Source organism: Cyanistes caeruleus, chromosome 2 (genome assembly GCF_971803275.1).
Source record: "Cyanistes caeruleus chromosome 2, bCyaCae1.hap1.1, whole genome shotgun sequence".
In the NCBI taxonomy this organism is placed as follows: Eukaryota; Metazoa; Chordata; class Aves; order Passeriformes; family Paridae; genus Cyanistes; species Cyanistes caeruleus.
In genome coordinates this window covers 95,403,484-95,422,440 of record NC_141702.1, presented here as the reverse complement: position 1 = coordinate 95,422,440, position 18,957 = coordinate 95,403,484, and the positions used below count along the sequence as shown (strand labels likewise).

The 18,957-nt window shown below is 38.8% G+C and overlaps 1 long non-coding RNA gene across 2 annotated transcripts; it reads right to left on the bottom strand.

The window, feature by feature from the left end:
- Positions 1-355: 355 nt before the first annotated feature.
- Positions 356-16,141, bottom strand: LOC111927595 (uncharacterized). Of its 2 annotated transcripts, XR_015283656.1 has the most exons (6): positions 15,686-16,141; positions 9,142-9,648; positions 2,937-3,050; positions 2,735-2,796; positions 2,261-2,354; positions 356-2,069 (listed from the first exon to the last, which is right to left on the bottom strand). It is a non-coding gene; the product is annotated as an uncharacterized LOC111927595 (long non-coding RNA). The 2 variants fall into 2 exon arrangements; XR_002863643.2 differs by lacking the exon at positions 2,937-3,050 and having other exon boundaries at positions 15,686-16,120.
- Between the last annotated feature and the right edge of the window lie 2,816 nt (positions 16,142-18,957).

Sequence of the window (18,957 nt, the reverse complement as noted above, 5' to 3'; positions counted from 1 at the left end):
ATTTTATAGTTTATGTCTCTAGTTTTTGGGGGGTTTTGTTGTTGTTGGTTTTGGTTTTTTTTCTTCTTTTAATTTCCAGCTAAGCCAGTTCTGACATATGTTCTGTATACAGGAACAGGAAGCTGGGACAAGAACTGGAGAGTTTATCACAAGCTGAGAGGTAGTGGGGAAAAAAAAATATGTCCATCAGAAGTAAAAAGGTCATACAACACTCAGTGATGGCATTAGATTGGGAGGACCTAAAGAAAGCAATTAGAAAATCTGTGGCATTTTGTTGGAGAGCTATATTATTTTTCAGCATCAGTTATCTTTGCTCAGAATGACAGGGAATTACTAATCTCAAAATTTCTTGTGCTTTGTTGTTTTTGGTTTAGGTTTGGGATTTCTTTGGGAATTGGCTTTTTGGGGTGGGTAGACATTTGTTTGATTTTTTTAATAAAGAGGAGCAGCTGTGAAAAATTTTGATTTGCCAACATATGAAACTTTAAAAAAATTACTGGACCCACAAGACATGCAAATTGTGAGGAAACTAAAATATCAGACTACATGAAAACAACAACTTTTTCAGAAGACTGGAGGGAACAAGTGTCATACCTTTATTTAGAAGGGTCTCTACTGGTTGTTAAAGGCATCCCTTTGAAATAGTCATTAAAAACAAAATAACAAAATGACTGGATGTTCAGGATGCCACAGAGTCAAATCAGCAGTTTCTACAGAGAAAACTGTGTCTCACTAATCTTCTAAGACTTATTTAAATCTACCAACAAGACATTGACAAAGGATAATTTATTTCCATCGTGAGCCTGACAGACACCAAGCAGGATAGCAGGCAAGACACAGCTCTTGTAAGAATAAGATTAGCAACTCTCCCAGATTGTCCTTTACTCCCAGGGACTTCAGCAGGATTTGTTCCAAGAGTAAATGCTTAGAAAGAGAAGGAAGAGTTTTACAACTGCCCAAATTTATGTTATGATCTTCATCAAGGCACTGTACAAAGAATTTCTAAAAAAATTAAAATAGTATCATAATTAATAGTATTTTGACAGCTATTCAAGTCAAAGTCAGAGATGAAAAGTCAACTCATATACTAAGTTCAAAGCTCATTCAAGTCTCATTTTTTTGAAACATACTTCAAATAAATGCATTATGTTTCATCACACTAAGAAAGTTTACATTTGTCTTCTAAATTCACTACTTTTAAAACAGTGGTCCCCCCTGAACCTCAGTTTAGATCCAATGGCAATATTTCCATCTTCACTATAGATACCAATAATGTTCTGGGTTGTTTGTAAATAAAGAAAGAAATGAAGTCCCAACCTCTCAAGTGACAGCAAGGCCAGCTAACTTTTTTTAGACTACTTACCAGACTCAAATGGAAGAGTCAAGAATTCCATCTGTCAGGGCAGTAACCACCAAAATAAAAAAACTCTTAGAAAAACATGGTGTGAGAAGATGAGTCTCTGAAAAAGCATATCTGGGCAAGGACTTTTATAGAGAATCATAATGTTTCAAGCACTTTGAAATGTAAGAGAGAATGCAGTTAGAAAGTATAAATCAAAAATCTTTGTTGTAATGTGCAATTAAATCATGCAGGGCCCTAAGCCCAAGCACCAAGGCCAGGCATCAACAGAGCATCAGAAAAAGGAGAGCAAACTCTCAGAGTACATGTTAAGTATCAGGCTAGTCCAGATAACCAGCTTGCAGGTGCAAAAAATGCAGTTGAAGTGATGTTTTCTCAGAGCAAGCAGCTGATGGAAGCACACCTGAAGCTGACTTTTGGTGTGTGCCTCACCAGCTTGCTCATCACTCATATTATTTTCTTGATTCTCTTGATCTTTCGGTTGCCTTCATTCAGAAAGCTCATGTCTGTTGAACTAGGTCTCCTTTCTTTGATTTCATCTCTTAGCTGTCACAGAATGACTTTTCCACCTGTTAAAGAGCTTGCAGGCTTTATGCATTCCTTGTTCCTGGGGTGTTTCAGTGTGTTTCCCAAAGATGTCATCAGAGGTAAACTTCAACAACGGCTTGTGTTCAGGAGTATTTTCTTCTAAGCACTCACATGTTTGCCTCTGAAAAACAGATAATGCCATATTTGATGCTGGCTAAATTTTGAACTTTGAAACTTTCAGAGATGTTCCATTTTTTAATTTTTTTTTTAATAGGTTAAAACTCTCAGGGATGCACCCAGCACATTTCAGCTTTTTGGAACCCAAAATCTGCAGCAGTGGTAGTAAAAGGTCTGCTGTTACCAATGTCCTACCTGATCTGGTGCAAACAGAAGAATTATCCCAATCCTCCTGCAGTGATAGGGAGCAAGGTAGAAGTGTTGGGCCATGCATATGCATAGTACTTGTCTGTCAGAGAGAAATTATTCAGTGTTTAGTATACAAAAAGGTAAAAGTGAGATGAACCATGAATTATTTTAGTCACCATAGTAAATATTAAGCTAGCTTGCTCAGATATAATCCTGTTCCCATTTCTTTTGAGAGAATTAGAAAGACTACATATATATATATGCAAGTATTTCTAAATAACAGCAGCAGTTAATAGGAATCCCTTGGTACCAGAAAATGTGCAAAACATGTTGTTTTGTTTTTCTTTGTATTACTGCATTTGTATCAAAAGTCATAACACTGCCACCCTTGTAAGAAGTGAACAAATTGAGAGAGCCAAACTCTGGCTAATTGCTTGTGAGCACAATTTCAGAAAACTGATCTCTGGATACTCTACCTACCCAAAACTGTCTTCCTGGTTTTAGGCAGAAGGTACAGAAGGTACGGTTCAGAACTTTATTTCCTGCAGGGAAAGATAAAAACCTGATGTTGGAGTAGGTAGACACACTGATACAACCAATATGAATGGGAACAGCATTAGGCTTAAATTTGGAGAAATGGATTTCTGTTGTTTTTTCTTTAAAGGAGTTCAAGGCTTCTTACCACAGGTAGAGAAGAAGAGCTTGCAAGGACCCATTTTCAATTTAATGCTGAACTGAATGGAAGTTCACGTTGCTCCTGAACATGACCATGTTCCAGAAAAATACCTGTGAGTTACTGACAAACAAGGGATAAATGGGTAGAAGGAAGTCTTTATAATCCCTTCAGCAAGCAGTTCCCCAGTTCTGTTTCAGTAGCTTATACCTCTCACTGAAGCCTGGTGAGGAGAGGAAACATGGTGTGTGCCTACCACATTTCATTTGCCAGGTACCTGCAGGGAACCAACCTTGGCCTCCTGCTGCTACCACAGGCTTCCCATTGCTGATAATGAATTATTTATAACTAACAAGCACTGTCCCTATGTTCCCATTACTTATTAGGTTTATTGTTGTGACTACGCTGTTGCAGAAGGCTAAAACCCAGCTCCAAGTTGGTTTTTATTCATACAGAATTACTCTTAGTAGGTAAAACCTGACTTTGGCATGATTATTTGATCAGCATTACTCTTTCATTTCCAGAGCTATGTGGCTACACCATTCCATCCACCACCAGTAATAAAATTACCTATTATTTAAGCAAGGACAGATGGGCTGCCACTCTCTTCCTTCAATCTGAGGATAGAGAAAGTAATTTCCAATCATATTATTGTTTTGGTTTGGTTTTTTTTCATTCAAGAGCGAGGGAGAGGGTGACTCACATTCTGTTTGCAGTGCAGCAGCTGCCTCCTACTGTCCCCCTGAATCATCAGTCTGGTTGCAGCATTTCTGCCTTGGTCTTTATTGTTTGCAGAAAGGGCCTGATTAACCAGCCCTGGGTTTCATAGCCTAATAAAACATTCTTGCACAATTGGGCCAGCCAGCTTTTGTTAAGAAGGGATGCAGTGAAATCTAAGAATTGGATTGTGAGGGGAATTTGCAGTGTCAAAAGGAATTTAATCACAATTATTATTTTCACTCATTTTGGCACTGATTTAAGTACTTGCTTTGATATGAGGTTAGTATAGGAAAGAAGAACGGTCATTTTTAAAGGGATGTTTTTGCAGCCATAGCTGAATATTTTAAATATCTGCCATCAATGACATGTCAGACTCTTTGGCATTCTGAACTTTCACTTAGTGTAGTTCTTAAAGATCGGTATGTATCTGTTGTGCTCAATATTAATAAAAAAGTGGCATAAAAAGTAGATGTATAAACAATGAAAATTTGAAAACTTTGAAACAAATTTTTGAAATGTCAATTGAAAACTATCAAAAGATTGATTCAAAATTTCAGGTATGGCCTCCTGTCACAGTCTTATTTTCCATGGTATCACCAACAAGGAATCCCTGCAAACGGTTGCTGATGACACAGATGAATCAGAACATCAGAAGCGTGGGTTTAGGTCCCACATGTGAGATTACAGAATGTCATTTTGATCTTCTTTTCATGAAATGTATTGACAAGAACCTCCTAAGCATTTCTGGGTCCTATCCCAAGCTAAACTTTGTGAATGTAGTTTTGAGTGCATAAAGTGATTTAGAGACCTAGTAAAGACATCCTGATTTTCAATACATTAGATTCACTGTGGGGATCTGAGACTTATGCCCCATTATTAAGCCTGATCTTTAGCATGCCCTGATGTTCAGCATCCTTCAGTAACTTTGAGAGGGAATTTATGCCATGTTGCTTTCCATGTGTGACTAACATAGCAATAGGTTGATTTTCAGTTCTTGTTATGTGACCTCTCCTTGAAATGTGCTCTTCATCAACAGCTATTAGTGACAAAAATAATTATCACCACCCTAATTTATGTTATTAGTTACGTGGAATTACAGGACATAATTTAACATTGCCTCTCCCCATAAAAATTGCAATCGTCCTCCAAAATACAAATTAATTTTATGTCTAAGGAAGACTGCTAAGCAACAATAAAAAATGCCATATTTATTAGGATTAGCCCACTTAAAGGGAATACGTGAAGTTTCATAAATCTTATGTTGCTTATGCAATATGCGAACACTAGTTTTGTATCAAATATGTGACTTGACATTAGCAAGCTTTTCAATGTGTCAAAGTAGGTGTCACTATGAAAGAGAAATTATTGAATATATTCCTCAAAATATGAGAAACAGAAAACCTTAACTTGGTAAGATACAGATAAATGTCTTCTTGGCTTGCATTGTTCTACTGATTTGACACTAATTCCAAAAATACATAAAAACTTTTGCCATGGTATATAAATATAATATATCAGAATTATACTAGTGTAGCTGCTTCTTACTTAATATTGTCTTTCCACAGGCAGTAAGAGCAGAAAAGTGTACAGATCTCTATTCCTGCTTATAGAGTTCAGCATAAGATAACCAAATTTTGATGAAAAGCACTCTTGTGCTTGATCAACATGGCATATTTTAATATATAGGTATCATGGTACTTATGACATCTTTTCATCATACTGTTCTCTGTTTTCAAAATATTTAGATATTTTTAAAAATGGTGTCAGGTGCTTTAGTTAGACTGATGCCACCTAGTAAGTTTCATTGGAATTCAAAACATCCCTTTTTCTTGTATCTTTAATCATTCCCTGGGTACAACACACATATGAATACCTTTTTACAATAAATGAAGTAAATAATTTTCCAACATGGAGCATATTTATTCAGGATTCACAATCCCTTCCATTAATAACTGTAAGTATATTTCTCTGAATTTGTGTTGGGGAAGTTAATGGCCCAAAATCAGCATTTTCCACAGCAGTCCCATGGATGGTGCTCAGCCAAAGGCACAGCTGTTTGAGCAGCTCTTTGTGCGGGTTACCAGGGAATGACCACAGAAAAGCCTGTTTGTGTGCTTCTCTGGGGGAAGGGCTTTTACACATGCAATGAAATGTATTTTCTACTCATGTTGTACAATCTCCTTCCAAGTTTTGAATCTCCTGGCACATTTTTATACTTCCTGATGACCTCATCATCATCATATAAAACATGACTTGAAGAAAGAGAAAACAGGTGGGGGCTCAATTTCAGTGCTTCCCATTCTGCCCTCACTGCTCCTTCTCACCAGGCTGCCCTCCTTTTCCTCCCTCCCCACTTCAGTTACCCAACAAAAACCAACAAGTGAAAAACTAACCAAGGAAATGTTTCATAAGAAAAAATTCCATGGCACCCTCTCCCTGACACACACACACAAAAGGCAGCTTTAGCAATAACCACAGCCATCCAGTAAATCAAAAAAAGCCAACGTAATGAACATACAAAAGTGTGAACTGTTAGACTGTGATATTCAGTTAGTTCTTGGCAGAACTGTTTTAAAATAAGTAGGGTTGACACTTGATTAGAAAGACAGTTTTTCTTTCTTTTTTTCTTCTCTTTCTCTTTTTTCCTTTCCCCCCTTTTTGTTTTCTTTTCTTTTTTTTTTTTTTTTTACAAAAATGAATTATATTTGAAGCTCACTGAAGCACAGATAAATGTGAGCTAACATATTTTTAACTTGATTACATTCTGCAGTGATATATAGAGGCACATAGCTACAGTAAGTGATTCCATGGAGAGAGAGGGGGAGGGAGAGAGGGAGGGAGGGAGGGGAAAGCCCTCTGCGAATATGATAAGGAAAGCTGGGATGAATTGTGGTCTCTGTTCTCTGTTATCCAAGGGTGGCTAGCTGCTGCTGCACTAAAGGCCTTTATTCCCTGCCTGTGGGAAAGTGGTGGGCGAAGGCTGCATTCTCAGTTACACTGCACATGCAGATTTTAATTAGCTGGATTAAAAACAAGACCGTATCATGTCCTTTAGCAGTATTCTATCTAGAAACAAAAGATTTTCTTTCCTGGCTTCTGCAAGCAGCACAGTAAAGCATTAATAAAAAAAAAGGTCATGGCAGTTCAAGATGAAAGGTCACACATGATAGAAACTCTATGTGAGGGGGACATCATGTTTATCTCTTTGATAAAGGAGCTCTGTCCAGGCAGGTCAGCATGCCGTGCCTCAGCAATAGGAAAATATAAACATATGGAGTGGATAGATGATGGAATGGGGAGTTTGGAAAAGTGAATTCAGTTGTGGAAGTGGAGAAGGGGTGGGGAGGTGGGGGGAGGAGAGCGAATTGTTTGAGAGAGAATATAAGCTGAAAGGATCCAGCTTTAAAACAGCCAGAGAGGGTCAAAAAGAGCCTGAGATGAAGCCTGGGGTGATGGCTGCAGAGCACAGCTCAGAGCCTTTCATTCAGGGTGAATGAGCATTGATCTAGCAGGCAGACACTACCAGCCCAGACCGCTGGGCTACGTCTTTGCACACCAAAGCCCACTTAAGCATGGCCAGAACCTGCACCTTTCTTCCACAAAGAGACCATGGACTCATCCCTGGGTCGAGCTTCAAGCCCCTAATTCCAAAGCCTCTCCAGACTGATTGCTTGGACTGAGACTGGGGTTTTTATGTTTTATTTGGACCACCACAACTATTGTGTTGGGACTTTATATCTGTTGTTTTCTTTTTCTTTAGTGGGGAGCCAGGCTTTCCCCCAGTGAAGGCCAAAGGAATCTGCATGTACTTCCAAAGGAGAGTTAGCAGCTCTCTAACCCACAGGCTTTGCCCTGGAATGCACTGAGCTCTTTCAACACCACCGTTATCAGTAGGAGGGAAAAGCAATGCCTCCTCAGCTTCTCACAAGATCAGACTGCAAAAATAAACACATTTTGGCCTTACAAGCCTTAACTGATGCACTGGTCTCAGTAGGTCTGAGTAGAGCCACTGCCATATGCAAGCATCCATGGGAGAGTGCTTGAAGATTGAGGGGAAAGACAGAAAAGGGAAGGAAAGGGGAGGCAAAATTAGATAAATGTTCGATAAATGTTCCTCCTCTGCTTTACCATACTTCCTGCTTGTCAAAATCCAACTCAGAGAAAAAAAAATACAAATTTCTGAGTATATCATTCTGGGCAACAACTTGATTCTGTACTTCATAACATTTTCATTAAATAAGATGTGCACAGCATGGGCCAGGTGTGACTACATGCTCATGTAGGGCTCTACAACCTGCATTGTGTGACTGATCCATGAATAGGTCAATTATGAAACAGACTTTTTATCCAAAAAAGAAACACTGGGTGAAAGCATACAATCAATTTCTAATAGTTTAACAAAGTGCTGTACATCAAATGACCACATTAATTAAGAGCACACTCATCCTGTAGCAAACCTGAGGCAAAATATGCATTGCTTTAACTGTTGTTGAATTCAGTACCTGTCAGCTTCAGAAATTCAAACATATGCCTGAGGTCTAAGAAATGTGAGGGCTAGTGCTGGAAGTTAACTAAGAGCTAGTTTCTGGATAAAACAATACCAATTTTTTCATTCTGGGCAGCAATTCAGGATAGTAGTTACCTACCAAACAATGCAATGATTAAATTGTCCTCGTTCTGCTGTTGCTGCTGAGATCACTGGAAAATCATGGTTTAATTCAATACACATAGGCAATTTTCTGTAATCTCAGTAATACAGAATAGCCTAATATAATAATTTTGTACTATGAGCTTTTTAAAACTACTTGGCCTTCAGTGCCATTTATCTTCAGAATAGAGAAAAAGATTCAGGCATGAATTGCCTGATTCTGATTTATATTGCTGCAGGCAGAAGTATAACACTGTGAAGTACAGTGTTCCATGGGATAATTGGGGGACCACTGCACAGAGTTAGCTCTAGAAACACAGAGCACGATCTCTCCAAACTACCTCACACACACTATGTGAAAGACATATCAGGCTTATCCAAACCCAGCCCCAAAGCTCTGACTTTGAAAAGATCCTGATGTAACAATATACTCATGTCCTTTTTACCAGGTTTTAAATAAATTGCCTTCCCAACAATGTGAAATAAGTTGCTACAGAAATCAAGGGGAGTTTTATGTTCACATCAGTTTAGTATGTGTATGTGACCTCAAGCACCTGGTGTGTTTCTATCTCAATACCTCATTGCTTTTTACCCCTATATCAAAACACAGTGCTGGTCACAGAAGCTCTTAGCAACTTGCTCAAAGCCATAGGACATCTTTCATCAGGGAGGAGAGCTGAAGCTGGCTTTTCCAGAAGCTCAGCTTGTGTGAGAAATCTCTTGGTAGTTCAAAACTAACAAGTTTTGTAAAATTTTAGGACTCTATGAGATTTCAAAAATTTTCAGTGCTCATTTGGTACAAAGTGAAATGAGAAAAAGAATCCAAATGTGAAGAAGGTGACCAACCTAATGATTATACTTCTCAGCAGCTTCTGGTCACTGAGGCCAGAAAGGGTTTCCTGTTGACTCCTGGCAGAATTACTGAGGTTTCCCTCTGACACTAAATAAACTAAACAAGACCAGCAAGGCATGGTCCCGAAACCATCCGTACGCTAAACTGGTCCTTGGCATGGTTTTGGTGCAAGCCTGTTCATGCTCTTCCAGACAATGCCAAAGCACAGCTTGGGTATTGGCCCAGTTCAGGCACCATCACCAATAGATATTTTGGATGTGGCCACCGTGATTTGGAGGGCAAGAGAGTTTAGCTGCGTGGATTCAAGTTCTTTCATGCCAGTTGGTCTGCAGGAAAATTCTCTGACTAACTTTTTTAGTAGTTTAGATGTAGCCAATGTGTCCATGTCTTCCTTTCCTTCCATTCTTGCAGAAGCCAGCAGTCAGTGCTCCTGAGCATTGGCAGTGTGATGTGGCATTCAGCAGGGTGACAGAAGTGACATGAGTTGACCATGCAGCTCTCTGAAACGCAACAAAGTTCATGTATTTTAGAGAAAAGCATTATAATTGAGGGAGTGGGTCGAAATAGAGCCACTAGAAGTAATGAAACCAAAACAGAAAATTACATAAACAATTGAAAAATTAATAAGCCAATTAATTTCAATTAATTCAGAGCTAGTTCTCCACTATGATAAAACTGTCTGCACAAAAAAAAAACCCAAAAAACATACATACATACATATATACGTAAATACATAAATAAATAAACGGTATTTTTTTATAAATACAAACTGTGATATTATGCAAAATCCAGGCACGCTGTTAACAATAAAAATAGAAAGCATTGCTTTAAGTATAACACAACCTGGTAGATTCTAGATGGAAGAAAACATTTTTAAACAAAGACCTTCTAGTTTAAGGCAATAATCATCAACATGAGGCTTATATATAGAATGTGGCAGCTGTAACAACATTCATATCTCAGAGTGCCTGGTCTCAGGCAAAGCAAGGGAAGTGCTGAAAACAGTAGCATTCCTCATGGATCTGCTCCAGATCCCACAGAAGTCGGAGAGAATCTACACTCCATGCTTGCTTTCACACTTGGGCAGCACAGCTAATGTTGAGCAAACAGACCACAGCTATGTGGCTCTCCCAGCAAGCCAGGCACATAAGAAAAAAATATCTGCTCCCTCCCTTAAGTCAGGATTTGGGTGAGGGGGAGGAAGAGAAACACAGAAGTGGCACTACAGGTACCTGTTTCTTTCAACAGAGTCTGTCTTGTACTAACCCTGACAACTGTAAAAGCTTAGAACCCCCCCAAGACCCATTGGGTAAATAACCACAGTGGAAGTTGTTTTTGGAGGAGAAAACGGAGTACAGTGTTATTTATTATTATCGTTAATATGATGTTGCAAAACATTGTCCCTGCTAAAAATGATCATAACAAAATATCAAATCATCAAAATGAACATGAGTCTTGGGCTCAGCTGGCTTACATGTTCTGGAAAGGTCATTAGTTTAAAGTTTCTGCTGCTGGGAACTGAGAAACAATACCATCTCTCAGGAAACAAATCCTTCTTTTTAATGCAGCCCTGCCCTCCTGATGTTCCTACCACACTTCAGATTGTGTGAAGAGAGCTGATCTCTTCTCCAAAGAGCATGGCCATTGCACTGGATAAGAAGACAAGGGCTGGCTCATAAAGAAGATCATTCTACAGCTTCCCAGTGACAGACTAAGGACTGTGAAAAGTGAACTCTGGCAATTGAAGCAGTACACCAGAGAGACATCAAAAGCATATATGTTCTTCTATACCCTCAACCTACATGAGCTAAGGGTCCTAAAGGAGAACTCCAGCAGGCAAGGTTGTATCTACCTAGCAGAGAAGCAGACTGAAAATTTATTGTGTTCAGCTTGCTCAGCTTTCCCACAGTATTTTGTCTCAACATGAGTCAAGCTAAGAGCACAGATTCTCACTGCTCAATCAGATGTATTCACTCAGATGTTTTTTCCTGCCTGCTCTACACTAGGAAGTCAATATGAGGTAAGAAGCAGCACAGGAGACCTCCTATGGTGGTGTGCATTAAACTGAAGAAATGGTAGTCCATTGTGTGCAAACTTACAATCACACTTAGAAAAGCTGACAGGAGGTAAACTAATTTCCAAGTCATGCCTAAAATTACTAATTCTATCTTTTCAGTTGCTGAGCTCCTGTTTTTAAATTTAACAACATTTTTTAGGTTTAATTTTGTTTTGATGGTATCTGTTCCAACCAAAATTAGGGACAAATATGGACTTTGTAAACCTCTGACCTATATTTCTGATCTGAAACACCAGAATTACTTCAGTAAGTGACAAATCATTGGAGAAAAAAAAACCAACAAACCTCATAACCAATATTAAATTATAAAATAATGTCACAAATAAGAAACCAAAATAATGTTTGCAAAATGTGTTCTTTATGGATATAGATTTAATAAAGATTTTCTACATGGCCTCAGAACTGATACTGCTGTGGCAAGCACCATGCGAAGACACTTTGCTCTCAAGAACCTGACACCAGCACTGCTATTGTGTAGCACAGCTTCAAACCTGCACTGAAGCAATGTTGTAAATCAGGACTCATTCCACCAAAGTCAATGGAGCTAAATGACCGTAAAACTGGTATGAGAGAGAAATCAGGTTGTTAACCTCTAAGGAGAGTTTGCGCTTGTCTCACAACCTGTGTTTGGTCAGGCTGTATTTTATTCATTCAGAGCGTAAAATGAGAGCCTCAGACTAGGAAATAAATATTTGATTGTAGCTGAGCTATGCTTGATATAATTTCATGATGCTAAACTTCCAGCATTTACTTCTTGGCCCATATCCAATAATTGCCTGAATTTGAACGGAGGTGTCTGATTTAAACCTCAAACAGTAACTTGCACCGTCTTCTGACCGCAGTCTAATGACATGAAAACCCAAAAGCAACTACAATACTATAATCATAAAAGTTAGGAAGACTTAACTGGGAGGACTAGGACTTGCTGGACTGGGAAGACTAAGGAACAAACTGTTTTGTTTTATACAGACACTCAGTGTTGTAAACACCAAAACTGTAAAAACCCAAACAAAATATGGTCAGATGTACTCTAAAAACAAGGACCCATGAAGGGATACTGACCATGGAGTTATGGATTCCTTCACTTTTCCTTCCTTTGAATGTATTTTGATGATGGGATCACTTCCCTCTGCCGAGATTCCAAAGTTCATATCATTTGATTAACTTTTTTTTTAAATTACTCAGTGTTCCCCACTGTCCATTATATATTAAGATACCATATGTATCTATGTATATATTCCATGGAAAAATTATTAACTATATATTAAGAAACTGGCACACCCAGATCTGGATTTCAATGGTCAGACATGTCTGGAACATATTTAATGATTTGTGTTATTAGCTTTACGTGGTGTAGTAATTTAATACATATCAGGGAGTATGTGCAAAAATTGTTCAGCATGGAGCTCCTGATTTCTGATTTCCAGCTACATTGTAATTTTAAGGCATTCATTCACGCACTTTGGTTTTGGCCCTTGTGTGGACAGTGGAAAATTGTGATAAAAGAGCTATCTTTTAAATTTGAAGAAAGAATCAAAGAAAATACACTTTGGGGTTTTTTTCTTTTTTTTTTTTTTTTTTTCTTTTCTTTTTCTTTTCTTTTTTCTTCAGTCAGAGATCCTAAAGAGCAAAGGTAAGCCCCAAGTTTTTATAACTCCAGCTCATAAGCCTCTGTCACTGTACAGAGGGGAGTAAGGTGTTGGAGAGGAAAAGGAATAAGCCCTTGCCTGGGTCAAGCAGGTGCATTTCAAGGGTTTCACTGAGCTTGCACCATGGCTGCCAGGCTACCCTTGCACCAAATGCCCTTTCCACCCTATTTCAGTTTCTGTTTTCTCCAGGTGTTAAGGAGTTTACTGTTTTATCACAGGGTAAACCTGGGTTTGGCAGATACAAAAATAAATAAATACATAAAATAAATGTGCATTTCATTTTCTCTGGCAAATGTAAACAGCATCCACCCAGCCAGCACTACCAGTAAGTGTAACAGCAGAGAAAGCTCTGGTTGAAATCTGGCACATACAGACGAAAAAAGTAAAATAATTACTTTGAAAAGGCTCATCCATTTATCTTGCTGGCACAAAGACCTCCTTTACTTTACTTTATGGGATCTTAAGCATCTTGATTCCCCTTTTTGATTATGTAAAAAAAAAAAAAAAAAAAAGATGCCACTATGTAAAAAAAAAAGCAGCAAACTCTAAAAGCATTCAGAGAGGGAGCAGTAGCTTTAGCCTTCTGTTTGTGCAATTCCAATAGGTGTATTTAAATGTAAATGCTACCCTTTCACCCTTGAGCCACCTATTCTTGCAGCCAGCAGAAAGAGAGCATTCATGGTATAATGTCTTTATGAGGACAGATCTTATACTTAATTTCTCATGTGAATCCAACTCTTTTATAACACATTTTTGTGAGATTAAAAGAACAATATTAGTCTAGTGGCTCAGCAGCCAGATCACTGCTCTGTCACATGGGAGACGTGGGTTCAAAGGGATGGCAGGCAACTGTGCTGGGAAGTGCTTGATGGAAACTGCAGCCACGGAAAGATTCAGTCCTCCACTCTCACAGAATTGTTTAACTGCACATTATCTCCTCCCTCGGGCCAGACAGAGCCTCTCTCCCTCCAGCTCCTTACTGGAAACCATCCAGCTGCTGCTCCCTTACTCAGAACCATTGGAAGGGTATGAGACCCCAGCTCTCTAAACCATTTTCATTAGCCTGCATTTGCACAGTAGGGAGGATTTTCAAGAAGGAGAAGGAACTTTCTGAGGATGCATTTCCAGACTAAGTCCCTTTGCCTGCCCAGTTTCACTCAGTGCCCGTGAGTGACAATGTGTCGGGGTTATCCGTGCTTGGCATGGCTGCACTGCACAGCTCATGAGCACGATGGGCTGATAAGAGAGACAGCACAGCTCGAATCCTGGTGTGTCAGGGCAGAACATAAGTGCTCTGCATTAGGAGATTTATTTCTCGAGTGGGGAAAAGCCTCAGTCTCTTTTGGCTAAGCAAGCTAAAAAATAAATTATTCAAGCAGAGTCCAAGAAAACTGTATCTTACTTTGTCCTTACTGGATCAAAATAAGGCATACTTTTTTTTCCGAATAATCTTTTTGCCTCAGTCTGTAACCTGGTTACATGTGACAGACATCAGACTTTGGCTTCATGACACCTCCATGCAAGAATAAATACATTTTGGAGCATGGCCTAAGGCAGCTGCAAGACAGCTGTACTGTGCACCGGTGTATGCCCAGCCCCTCTGATTAGTAGAATTATTATTCTTTTTTGTGATGTTTCTCAGAGGACACAGTGATAAGGGGTCTTTGTGCAGAGTGACATTCACATGCTTAACAATATGATATTTTTCTCCTTGGACCTTATAGCCCAAGTACAAGCCATGCTATTTTCTTCGTCTTTAGCAGCTCTGTGACGCAAGACAGAGAGGTCTGTGTATGAGGCAAGCACCAGCACCAATGTCAGGCATCCCACTTACTTCCCTCATTTCCCCTCCCCTTGATACAGAGCATATGTTTCATTGTGGCACCAAGCACAGGAAAACTGAGGGGAAATAGTCTATTATTTTAGGAGGTGCAGGACCAAGCACCTGGAACAGTGAAATACTTGGAAAGCAGTTCTGTAAATGTTTTAGGCTGTAATATATTAAACAATTAAGAGGTGTTGGTATTTCTCTGCTCAAGGGCATTTAAACAGGGAAGTTCCCTTTAAAGGCACTAGAGCAGAATGTGTATGGTCATGCTCTTTAAAACAAAAAGTACCTGTTTTTTCCCCCCCTTTCAGCAAAATGTCCAAATTTCAGCTGACTTGCTCTTTCAGCAGAGGAAATTAAGCCAGATTATTTTAATGCTGCTTTAGATTGTTAACCCCTCAAAAAAAAAAACCAAAAAGGGAAGGGGGAGGTGGGGGGAGGGCAGGGTTGGGGGGGCAGGAAAAAAAGTCCAAATAATAGAATTAGTTACCTTGAAAGCTCCATTCAGGTAATTTAGAAAATTGCTTTGCTAATAACCTTAATGCATTGCTTGTGTACCCAGGACTGTCAGCAGTACAGGTTACTACAGGTTAGTCAGTATACCAGCTACAACCAACCCTTAAGAAATCCTGTATCTCTTACGTCTTTGCTTCTATTTTCCTGACAATGCATGAGTCGCTATGCAACACCAAATTAGCATGAAAGAATAAGAACTTAATACTGACATTTCTTAGCCAAGAAGACAGTCAAAATTAAGTGCAGTTAATGAATGCTTAGTTAATTCTTAGAAAGCTCTTCTTCATCCCCTTTATAGCACAGTGAAATGCAAGTTCTTTTAGGCAGGTACTCAGAGAGAGACATGCTTTCACACACACATACGTGCCCCACGCATAGGTAGCCTACACACACATATACGCATTTAGATAAATTCTAAATAGACAAGCTCTAGGAAGCTTTGTAAAAGAAACAAGAAAATAAATTACCTACTGGTCTCTATAACACCAACAAGTCTCTGGAAAAACTTCAGAATTGCCTGTTCAAATATTTTCTAAGATTATGTTAGCAATAATTTTCACCAAAATATTTTTCTGACCAAAAAGAAAAAAAAATATGACTTGATAGAACCTAAAAATTGTTAACAGTGGAAAATGCCTGCTTCAAGTTTCTTGTAAGAAAACAAATACAGGAATTGGCAACTTCTGTGCAGTTTTAGCTCCGAAGAAATTATGTCAGGCTTTTTGCTTTAATCACTTATCTCAGGGCAGCCCATCAGATTAAGAAGAAAAAAAAAAAAAATATTAAAACTTAGTGAGTTACTGGAATCTTCTGGAACTGAGAACTATACAGATGGTCTGCAACATATTTGTATAGAAGATGCTTAATTGTTGATGGGTTCCCAACTATTATAGTGGCATGGTAAGAGGCAGATACTGGGCAGTGAGCACTGAGCAACTGTTGTCACTGAGCCTTCCCCTCTTGGCTGCATCCCCACTTGCCCAACGAGTAGTTTTGGTCTCCCAGAGCAGAGACAAAGGTTGCTTTGGAGAAGCCGGGAAGCCTAAGAACACCATGTAGATTTAGGACTGGATAGGAGGTATTGTGCGGAGGCCATGCCCATTACTCATCCGCTGGCAACGGGCTCTCTTCCTTTTGTCTGGAAAGACGGTAAACTTTCAATGCCATCTGAAAACAGAAGGCCTTTCACAGAGTGCAAGAACTCTGCCATCTCAATCATGTGAAAATATTGTAAACACTTTCCCAGCCCCCATTCAGCTGTCCAAAAAGCAGAGTTAGAAAACACAAAACAAAACAGGAAGGAAAGAAAAGGGTGTGCATTGCGCACTTTGGTTTAATTTATATTTTTTACTCTGAATAGGAATTTTTCTTGGAATTTTCCTTTTTTTTTTTTTCTTAATGTTAGTGAACAGGGTTAAGTAGCTATTATGGAGAAAAGGCAGTTAAAAGCCTATTCTATGTTTTATTTAGAGGAGAAAGAAAAAGAGTTCAGTGCCCAGCAGTTTCTCTCCAGCACAACAGCTCTCGAATTTCCTTACAGCCCCTGGAAGAATAGATTTCAAATGTGCTATGGGACTTGAATTTCTCTTTCAGTACTTAGGTTGACCCACCCCTGTGAACTTTTTCCAGGAGGGTCTTCTCCCCAAACATTTAAATGTCACTAGTGTTGTATTACTGAAATACCACAGTGTGTACAGAGTGGGAAGGGGTTCACATTCACAAAGAAGAACATGTTCAGAAAATACCTGCATGTGTGTACATATATATGTTTACATGTGTATCAAACATACAACATATGAAAAAGTATACATGTCATTTGCACAAAATTCTTAAACTACTGGTTTGCTTGATGACACCTTTTATGAACGTTGTGCTCTTGCACTGTACCCTTAACTCTGGGGCAGTTATTTCCACAGATATTTTCAGCACATCATTTATTATATGAAAGTGATTTCAGTTATATGATTCAGTTATATGATCAGTTATATGAAAGCTGTTCCTTGCTCAGAAAAGGTTGTGTTCATTCCACTGAAGCCAGGGACTACTTGAAATTCGCAGTAACTTTGAACCATGGTAACACATTAGCACCACAGTTCTTCACTATTTGAAGTATGAGGTTTTCATTTAGATTGGTCAACTTAACAACAGAGAGGGGCAAAGAAAAGCAGCTCTGCTGGTGTGAAATACCCTTTGTTCCTTTTTGTTCAGTTTGGTCCTGAGTCAATTCTGAACAGAGCACAAGTAGGTAAGCCTGGATGTATTCCTGCTCCCTCAAAGGCAAACGCTCTGCTCCTAACCTAGTGAAGGGTTAGCTGTCATCCGTGGCTTCCAGAGGGGTATATCGCTCTTACCTTATTTCTTATGAGTACTCAACAAATACTGCACACTGATGGAAATGAGTCCCCAAAAGGACAGTGAGAACTGACAGCTGCAAAAGCACAACATGTACAGGGGAGGCTCTTTTAGCTGATTTCCCTTCACTTTCTGCAAATGCAGACAGTTTGGATAAGTAAGATAAGATGACTTCCTTACTTACATAGACTGATGTGACATGTCTCCAAATGCACCATGAGAACACTGGCTCATAGGTTAGAGAGTTAGGAAAAGTAGTTGCCAATAACTGAAGCAGGGGTTAATAAACTGCCCAACGTTATAAATCCTCAAATGCATTCCTTGGTACTGCCTTGCACGTGCTATCTCAGTACTCCCCTCCTCCCTTCTGCATTTTATAAAAAGAAGTGGCAGTAAATTAGAATTTTATGAGACTCCAAATAAAAACCTTCACTGAAATTAAAACAAGACATGGATATAGAAGCATATGGAAGGTTTATGAGAGCAGAGGAAAAAAAAGAATTATCCCAAGGCAATAAAAAACCTGTCTTCACAAACCAAGAATTGCTAGACAGATGAAGAAGTTTTGAACAATACAGTACTGGTACATCTTCCAGCAAAGAGACATTCTAGTTTTTATTTATTCTTCTGCTGCAAGGCAGCCTGGCAAGAACTACTCTAAGGCACATTTTCTGAATTTATTTATAAAATACTTCAAAGTTATATATGGAAATGAGATACCTTTCTGCTTTGATGCTTGGTATAAGGCTAACCAAGCAGAAGTGGCTTCCTGGCCTTTCATGCAGTTTTCTTGGGAGCTAAACACTGCACCCTCTGAATTCATGCACTAGCATTTTAAGTATTTTACGGAATAAAGGCAGTTTTGTTTAATTTATATTTTCATCTTTGTTCCAAACCTCTGAGTGATTAATTCTGGCCACTGTATATACAGTTTTACTCTTAATTTTTTTTTTTTCCCACAACTTCCCCCATCCTCACTACTCCCTGCTTCCAGAATAGTGTGGGTATGGGATTTTGTTTAGCTAAATGATAGAGTGGCTATTAAGAATTGGTTTGCTTTATTTTTAAATACAATACTCCACATTCCAGACATTTCTACCAAACACAGAGATTTGAAAATGGAGAATTGTGCAAGCGATGAAATTTGGGCCTGGTTCTAAATTGACAAAGAATATTCTAAGAATTTTTAGATTTTTCCTCTCTAAAGTGACTGAAATGTGGGGGCTAAGTTATGGGGATATTTTTAGCAACTTACGTTAGAAGTGAAAATCCTGTAGTGCATTTTGTTCTTTGAAAATAAATGCAGGTTGTATTCAGTACCCAAATAAAGTCTCTGAACTTCTATTTATGCAGGATACTGACCCATAACAAACAATATTTTATTGAC